The sequence below is a fragment of the Myotis nattereri genome, assembly GCF_964212035.1.
Source record: "Myotis nattereri genome assembly, chromosome: 21".
NCBI lineage: Eukaryota > Metazoa > Chordata > Mammalia > Chiroptera > Vespertilionidae > Myotis > Myotis nattereri.
The window spans coordinates 8,249,601-8,259,099 of NC_138097.1; the positions used below are offsets into that span (position 1 = coordinate 8,249,601).

General features: G+C 47.6%; 1 pseudogene across 1 annotated transcript; it reads right to left on the reverse strand.

Annotated features, from left to right (window-relative positions):
* Positions 1–850: 850 nt before the first annotated feature.
* LOC308535808 (ornithine aminotransferase, mitochondrial-like) lies at positions 851–8,318 on the reverse strand (annotated as a pseudogene). The gene is made up of 3 exons: positions 8,151–8,318; positions 6,643–7,778; positions 851–950 (listed from the first exon to the last, which is right to left on the reverse strand). The product of its transcript is annotated as an ornithine aminotransferase, mitochondrial-like (transcript).
* Positions 8,319–9,499: the final 1,181 nt, after the last annotated feature.

The following is a 9,499-nucleotide window of genomic DNA, read 5'->3' on the forward strand; positions in this document are numbered from 1 at the left end:
ATATCAGAGATGTACAGAGATAGTGGCAAGTCTCAGTGCTTCCAGACTTTTCTGTTAGCAGTGACAGGCTTCATGCTCAGCTCATTTCATTGGTCAAAGCACTTCACAGGGCTGCAGCAAATTCACGTGGTCAGGAGGGAAGTCTGACATACTTGATGGCCACATTCATGTGACTACATGGGGCCAGCCTCTTTTGGGCCTGTGTATGGGCGAAGAAGAGCAGTGAAGATTGGTAGGAAGTGACAATGGAAATTAGTTTAGATGGTTCACTTTCCCCTCATCCAGGTGCATTTTGTCCCAGAGCTGCCCACGACCACCACTGTCTAGATTCCAAGGAGTGAATTTCAATAAGAGGAATTTGGTCAGAAGTCATTGGCCATGAACTCAGAGCCCACTTCTGAGTGTGACCTTTAATAAATCCCTGGCTGCCTCGGTTCCCCCAATATGTTCGAGGTGAAGATCCACATGTAAAGAATGTTTATTGGAAGGTACAGGACTGCAAGCATTCCAGCATCCATGTTCTTTGAAATTAATATCAGTCACTACTCTGTCTCTGAGTCTCTATATCATTTGCATAGCTCAGGTGAGGGCTCCATCAGGTGGGGCTGAATGTAAACATGCTGACATTAACATCAATGTTGGTCCTAGGTTCCCATTCATTTGTGCCTGAACCTGTGCTAAATGTGGTCCCTTCATTGTTCTCGTCATCCCCATTGGAGGGAGCACTGGGCCTAATTTTCCCTCCTTGTCTCAATGTTCCTGAGTGTCCAAGCTCACCCAGTAAATGATGAGAGTCCTGAGGTCATAAAGTGATGCTTCGAGCAACCCCAGGCACCTTCCTTATTAGGTGTCAGAATAGCTTACACACGGGCAATGGATTGACCTCTTCAGGGACTAGGAGAACCACCTGAATATCCCAGCCTTCTCCAGGGGTATCCAGGTCCTCATTCCTAAGGGGGAATTAGGGTCCTAGGATTCTTCACCCTCAGCTTTCCCCCATATGCACCCATCCAGTGATTCCTTTTCAGGGATTCAGGATCTTCCAGATCCTCCTCAAAGGGTTAGAGTCCGCCAAAAACAGTGCTTCCACACTCTATTCTTCCATTCTGCCACCAGTCTTTCCCAATTCTCCAACTTCGCTTAGCCTGCAGTTCTATGATTCTTCACTTCATCCATCCATGAACCTGAGATGGGACCCAAAGGGGTATAACAGTGGCTTGGAAGAGAAGGGGCTCAGCCTGTGGAGCAGAGAAGAACATATTGTGTTCTAAATCAACCCTGTGGAGATTGCCTATGCATTTTCCTGTTGCTGGGGTGCACACATACAATCTCACAGGGAACATGCAGACATCATAAGCACACAAATGCACGGGTACAGAACACCCCCAGGCAAAGATGGTCTCTCAGGTGCAGGGCTTGTGCCAGGCTCACACAGACCCAGACTATAGACTCGGACATCACTTTGAGGGGAATACACAAATACACACAGATAAGAACACATGGGAACAAGACAGCATCACGATGCACACTCACACACACACAATGGACACACACAGGCACACACCAGAAGGGGCATACGTGGACACAGTAGACAGACACAAAGAAAATAAAAAACACAGATACAATCAGGAACACTCAAAGGGGCAGCAATTCACACATACAACCAACACTGACAAACAAAGCAACACTCCCCTTAATGCTTAGTCATACTAATACACTGTTTTGAAGGAAACATTAAGAATTGAGGTGCTGTCTTGACGACGTAGTACAGTGGGTTGGAGAATCATCTCATAATGCACCTCCCCTCCCACACACACACACACATGCAATAGATTGTGGATTTGATCCCTGGTTGGGGCATGTATGAAAGGCAACTGATCCATGTTCCTCTCCCATTAATGTTTACTTATTTCTCTCCCTGTTTCTCTCTCTTTTTTTTAATTAAATCTTTATTGTTCAGATTATTACATTTGTTCCTCTTTTTTTCCCCCCATAACTCCCCTCCTCCCAGTTCCCGCCCCACCCTCCGCCCTCACTCCTCACCCACTGTCCTCATCGATAGGTGCACGATTTTTTTTCCAGTCTCTTCCCGCATCTCCCACACCCCTTTCCCCCACAAGAATAGTCAGTCCATTCCCTTTCTATGTCCCTGATTCTATTATAATCACTAGTTCATTCTGTTCATCAGATTATTTATTCTCTTGATTCTTAGATTCACTTGTTGATAGATGCATATTTGTTGTTCATAATTTGTATCTTTACCTTTTTCTTCTTCTTCCTCTTCTTAAAGGATACCTTTCAGCATTTCATATAATACTGGTTTGGTGGTGATGAACTCCTTTAGCTTTTCCTTATCTGTGAAGCTCTTTATCTGACCTTCAATTCTGAATGATAGCTTTGCTGGATAAAGTAATCTTGGTTGTAGGTTCTTGGTATTCATCACTTTGAATATTTCTTGCCACTCCCTTCTGGCCTGCAAAGTTTCTGTTGAGAAATCAGCTGACAGTCGTATGGGTATTCCCTTGTAGGTAACTGAGTTTCTTTCTCTTGCTGCTTTTAAGATTCTCTCTTTATCTTTTGCTCTTGGCATTTTAATTATGATGTCTGTTGGTGTGGTCCTCTTTGGATTCCTTTTGTTTGGGCTTCTCCGTGCTTCTTGGACCTGTAAGTCCATTTCTTTCACCAGGTGGGGGAAGTTTTCTGTCATTATTTCTTCAAATAGGTTTTCAATATCTTGGTCTCTCTCATCTTCTGGCACCCCTATAATTCTGATGTTGGTACGCTTGAAGCTGTCCCAGAGGCTCCTTACACTATCCTCGCATTTTTGGATTCTTTTTTCATTTTGCTTTTCCGGTTGGGTGTTTTTTGCTTCCTCGCATTTCAAATCATTGACTTGATTCTTGCGCTCCTCTGGTCTGCTGTCAGGAGTTTGTATAATATTCGTTATTTCAGTCCGTGTATGCTTAATTTCTAGTTGGTTCCCCAATATAACATCGAGGGTCTCATTAGTTTTCTTGTAGATCTCATTAAGTTTATCGGCGGTTTCTAAACAGTTCTTGAGAGACCTTAAAAGTGTGGTTCTGAACTCTATATCTTCCATTGACAATTTTGTCCTGTTTCTTTGTCTCCGCATTTTGTTATGCTTCCTTGGTGCACCCCCTAGTGGTCTTTGTGCTCAGTCTTATAGTTAAACCTTGATTGTTGTAGCTAATACCAGGGAGGGTTTGACCTCCAGGCCAAGTGGCTATGAGAATCAGCTGTGTCTGCAGTGAGAGAACTTCTGTCCTCTAGGGAGGTGCTAATCTAGCCTTTGCCTGAGGCTATCCGGCAAATGCCTCTGTGCAGGGCTTGGGCGGGGCGGTTCACACAGGATCAACAGGGTGGGCCGGAGAGAGCAGTTATGGCGGCTCTCAGTCCTGTCCCCAGGGGCTCTGCCTCTCTGAGTCCCAGCACCTGCTGCAAAGCTCGGAGAGAAAGCTGCACTCGCTAAGACCGAAGCCAGACAGTCCCGCTTCTCCCGTTTGAGTCTGGGTCCCTAAAGACTCGCCTGTATCTGGAGCTCAGAGTCTGCAACTCCCTCCCGATTGAAAACGCCAACCGAGCCCTCCGCCGCCAGCCCGTCCCGTGCACTCCGCACCTCAGAATTTGACTTCAGCACTGTGCCTCCTCTGAGTATCCGTATGCGTTTCTCTTTCCTCCTAGTTGTAGGACTTCCACTCAGCCAGCGTTCCTGTGGTTCTGGGTGATGTCCGTTCTGTTTTTTAGTTTCACTTTTGAAGTAGTTGTTCAAGGCAGCAAACTCCGGCGTTAACCTATGCCGCCATCTTGGTTCTCCTCATGTTTCTCTTTATTCTTTATCTAAAATCAATAAACATATCCTCAGCTGAGGATTAAAGAAGAAAAATGTAATAATTAAGGTATTGAATTTTCAAGAACATAGCATTAAATCCAGAGCAATCTCTCTAGAACAGTTATCAGAGAATCATTTGAATGCAGTCAGTGTGTCTTCTTTTACCTGGGAGGCCAACAGAATCACTATCACTGATCTCAGAAAAACCCCACATAATTAGTGTCATAGTCATGATCCCCTCCTTGCTTTCATTTAACCACTAAAATATGGTTTCTGAATAAAGTCATCCCTTTATTTCCATAACTTAGGTTAGACTTTGAGTGATAAAAATTACCTTATCTTAGTAGAAGCTGTTTCTGAGGGATTCCAACGTAACTTTAGGCACTGGAGTGAGTAAAGCCAGTTCTCCCTCCAGGTCCCATGTGGCCATGCACCCTCTGTAGATAAGTAGAACCTAGAGGTCCAGGAGTGATGCTCTGAGTAGACCCAGACACCTTCCTCTATTAGTTTTCAGCTTACCGTTCACATAGGCAAGGGACACCCTCTCCAGGGATGTCCAGTTCCTCATTATTAGTGGGGACTTAGGAGCCTAGAAGTCTTCCCCTCAGCTTTCCCCCACATGCACCCATCTTCACATTCCTTTCCAAGGATCCTGGATCACCCAGCTACTCCAAGAAGGCACAGTCTTCCACAAACATTTCCAATCCACGCTCTATACCTCCTGTCTGTCATCACAGTCGGCCCCAATTCCCCACCTTGTTACAGCCTGAGGTTCTATGAACTGGCCCTGTGCTTAATTCATACCTGAGATGGGAGCTCCAGAGGGACACCAGATGCCTGGACGATCAGGAGAATAAGGGGCTCAACTGGTGGTGGGGAAGAAAAACAGGTAGTCCTCTACATCACTTCTCCGGAGATTCACTATGACTTGTCAGTGGTTGGGGTGCACAGACTCAGGGAGAAATATACAGATAACACGAGGACAGAAACATGCAGGTAGAGAACAGCCCCAGCCTCTTCTGGGCACTCAGGTGCCGGACTTAGGTCCAGGCTCGTATAGACCCACACTCTAGACATAGGCAATACCTTGAGGGGAACACACACTCACACACACACACACACACACACACACACACACACAGAGAGAGAGAAACAAACAATTGGGGCCACCCAGAAACTGCCACAGGACACACACACACAATGGACACCCCCCCCCATATGCTGGCAGGATCCCCTAAAACCAAACCTGTCCAGCGGCCCAACCTCTCTGCCCCTCAACCTCACATCCCACAGTATGTTGTCCCTTAGAATCCAGGCTCCATCACCTCACTCCAGGTGCAAGGGTCTGCTCGGCATGGACCAAATTTATGGAGGGGGGAGACCACATGGAATGCATCCCCCCAATGTGGTATCATGTTGAGACCAAGCCTCTCCTTCAGGAAATGCTTGTATGGCAGAATGGTCTCACCATTAAAAACACACAGCACCATTTCCTGGAGAATCCATGCTACCTCCAGGACTGCTTGGGCAGTGTTATTTTTAATGAAATGAAAATGGAAAATTACCCAGAAATGGAAAAATAGATTCAAACAATGCTCGTGGGGCTTAGGAGAGTGTATGGGCTCCTCAGAGGTCGGTGAACTCATTTGAGGGCCTCAACTATTAGGGGCTGCTCCAGAATGCCTAGGAGGGATCTGGGCTCCTCAACTACCTGAATCCAAAATAGCTCAGTCTCAACCCCTGGCTGGAAGGTGCTGAGACCACAAAGCCCATGTCCAGTCCCAGAGCTTTTCCCAGCCACTTAGGGTTTAGTCTCAGGGAGCACAGATGCCATGATTACCTGTGGATGACTCAGCTCAGCCCCAGTTCCCCACCCTCCACACTGACAGCAGGGCCCCTCCCCTCCTGTCCTCTCCCTCACTGTGTGCTCTGCCGTCATGAGAACCCTTATGGCTGGTTCACCACAGGGTCCCTGCCTGGTCTGTGAAGGTGTTCACATGTGTTGACTTGTTTGGTGAAGAAAACACAAATATATTGATGAGAGAGAAAGAGAGAGAAGAATAGGGAGAGGGAAACACCCATTTTTGTGTTCCACTATTTTTACACATTGTTTGATTCTTTTTTTAATATAAGCTGTGTTTTAAATTTAAAGAAAAACTGAAAATGAGTAATTTTTACAAATTATACCAATACTGAAAACGTAATTTGGGAATGTTGAACATTAGTTCTCAATTCAAAATAATGACGTCTTGGTGTTGTCTAATGTAAAGTTTATTTAAACCTAGGACTTTATAAAGCTTAACCCATTTCATCCTTCTTAAAATTCAGTGATTATGATTCAACTTGATAAGGTTAAAGCAGTCTTCTATGTAAAACCCCATATAACTTTTTGAAATACAATATATTTACACCAGCGAGGAAATGATAAAAACCTGTAAAAACCACATGGGACTTGCCGAAAAGGCTGCCTACATACAGAGAGAGCATTTCGCCTCAGCACACACACGTGATCAAACAGACTCCCTCACGTCCTCTTACACAGCCACCTGCGTGGTTATAAATGCCACTCTAGCATGTATGAACTGAAAATAACATATGTTTTAAAAGGTCCCTGAAGACACAGGGGAGTGGAATGAGCCCGCGCTGAGAGCAGCACCACACAGGCTGTTATGAGGATGTGGCCAAGCTGCCATCCCAGCTGGCTCCGCCCCTGGGGAAGCAGGCCCCGCCCCATGGAAACAGGCCCCACCCCACAGGGAAGCAGGCCCCGCCCCCAGGGAAGCAGGCCCCACCCCATGGGAACAGGCCCCGCCCTCAGAAAGCCAGCGGAGGCGGGCCCAGAAAGACTGATGATCTTGTTGATGATCTCCTCGGCCTCCTGGACCTCGTCCTCCTTGATGACCAGCGGAGGTGGAACCTGATGATGTTGCCGTGGGTGGGCTTGGCCAGAAGTCCATTATCTCGAAGGCGCAGGCGCAGCTTCCAAGCATTAGAATGTCTGGTGACGATGGCATCCAGCAGCCCCTTCCTGCGCACGGCGGTCACGATGTCCGAGGGCAGCTTCCTGAGCTCGTTCTCTTCTTCCAAAACCTCCCAGGCGGTGATGGCCCCGCGGCTGCCCAGGGTGTTGCCCCCGTACCTGGAGCCGCGCTCCCCAGCCTGGATGGTCAGCATGATCTCATGGTCACACAGCACCGCCCACACGGGGTACAGGCCACCGGAAAGGGCCTTGCCCAGGAGGACAAGGTCAGGCCTGACGTTTTCATGGCCGACCGCCAACCATCGGCCAGTCTTGGCCAGTCCCGTCTGGGTCTCATCCAATAAACAGGACCTGGTGCCTGGCGCAGAGCTCGCGCACACCCATCAGGCAGCCTGGGTCGGGACAATGACGCCCGCCTCGCCCTGAATAGGTTCGACCATGAACGCTGCATCTTTTGGATCCTGAAGAGCACGCTCGAGAGCAGGCAGGTCGTTGTAGGGAATGGTCTCGAACCCCGGCATGAGGGGGCCAAAGCCGTCGTCGCTGCTGCGGTCCGTGGAGCTGGAGATGGCATACAGAGTCCTGCCCCAAAAGTTTCCAGCTGCGAAGACGATCTTGGCTTTGTCCTTGGGGATGCCCTTCCCGGTGCAGCCCCACCACCGCGCTAGCTTGCAAGCGGTCTCCCAGGCTACACCCTGTGCTCATGGGGAGAACCTGGTGGTAGTTGAGCTTCGTGACGTTCTCCGCGTCCTCGCCCGGCACGTTGTTGTAGGAGGGCCGCGAGGTCGGCGTCAGTTTCTCCCCCTGGCTCTTCAGGGCGTCCACGATCTTGGGGTGGCAATGCCCTTGGTTGAGGGCGCTGAGCGCACTCAGGAAATCAAAGCATTTCCTGCCTTCCGCCTCCCACAGGGAAATACATGTCCCTCTCTCCTGGGTGAGTGGTAAGGGGTGGTAAAGAGTGTCCCAAAATTCACGCAAGATTTGAATTTTGCGTGGGCATTAACAACAACAAAAAATAAAAGCCCAATTTTACTTGGTTTATTGAATCAGATTCTAATATCTGTTACCCTGTGACTTCAATCCCTTCAATTTGATAAGCATTACCAAGTACCAATTATGGCCCAGGAGCAGGGACAATGAAGACCAATGAAGACCATGGCTTTGCATATGTGCCAGCAAAGCCGTGGAGGCCATTTACCCGATGTGCTATTCCATGCATAACCCTATACTGTATACTTTATGAGTCAATAAAAAATTTACAATTTTTCATTATAAACTTGTTTTTTATCAAAATTACTTCTTGCGTGAATTTTGGGACACCCTTTAGTTGTGAGCGCCATACTTGGCTTCCGGTTCAAAATCGTCCTCAGACGATAGACGGCCTTGGACCATCTTCTTAGTCGCCACTGATGTAGCAGAAGCCACTGGCGTGTGGGCGCCCCCGCAAAGCCCCGCCACAGTCTGCAGACGAGCTAGCTTGGAAAGCATTGTGTCCTTGGAGCAGGAATCCCACCGACCAGCTACCCTTTCTTCCCGTGGTTCAGAAGGAAATGCAGATTGTTCAGCCTGGATCCAGGGACGGTCTGCTGGGTCCAATAATCCCTGGTGGCACCTCCGGCTCCAGAACCAGTGGCTACGTCTGGGCAGCAGCACATTGTTTGATTCTTGCATGGAGCCTGTCAGAGGATGGAACCCACAACCTTGGCTCTATTGAGATGATGCTTTAATCAACTGGGCTCTCTGGCCAGGGAGAAACTTATCGGGGGTTTTTAGTAAAATTAGTCACTAATGTATCTGAGAATGGATAGATACCAGAACCACTGGGATGAGAGATAGTGATGGAAGGCAACGTTGATTCTCGGGTCACGCATCCTGGAACCAGAGAGGAGGGAGCCTGATTCTGGGTTGTGTCACCTGACAACTGCCCTCTCATAATCCAGGACCCCTCAGCAGATATCGGAGAGCCGGTTTCGACCTGATTCCCTGCAGGCCAGGCCGCAGGACCTTACCTGCCAGAGGAATCCCACTCACTCCACAGGCACTCTTGAAGCCAAGGCGCTGCCCCAGGTGCGGCCTAAAGGGGAGGGACTGGGGGAGGTTTGCACTAGGGTGTGAGGGACCCTTCTCAGCCAGTCCCACCCCACTTGTCATTTTCTAATTAATTTCCTTTCAATGTGCACAAGTCCATACACCCAGTCACTAGTAAAATATAATTATATACTACTGAAGTATCTTATGTCCATTTTCAATGCCATCATTTTGGCAGTTTGAATGTGGTGGTGGTATTTACACCAGGGAAGTTTTCAACTACTACAAACCTAGACTTTAATGTATAACTAAATGCTTAAACTTAAAGAACACTGGTGGAAAATTAACAATGCAGATTATATGTATAAGTGTATGGTACAAGTGGGCTATAAATCGTACATAGGGTAAAAATTGAGAAAAACCATTTTGCTTATAGAATTCAAAAACCAAGAATTCCATACGGCCAAAAATCAGTCGAGTATCTGAGGACTGAGTGAAATTCAAACAGATGTCCTAGAGGCTGAACCGCCCTCCTATTGGTTAGAATAGAATAAATTAACTTTAAAAGTAAACAAAAAATCCTGAGCATTTTAACAAAGAAGATAAAGACAGTGAAAGAAATACAGGAAGAAATGATCACC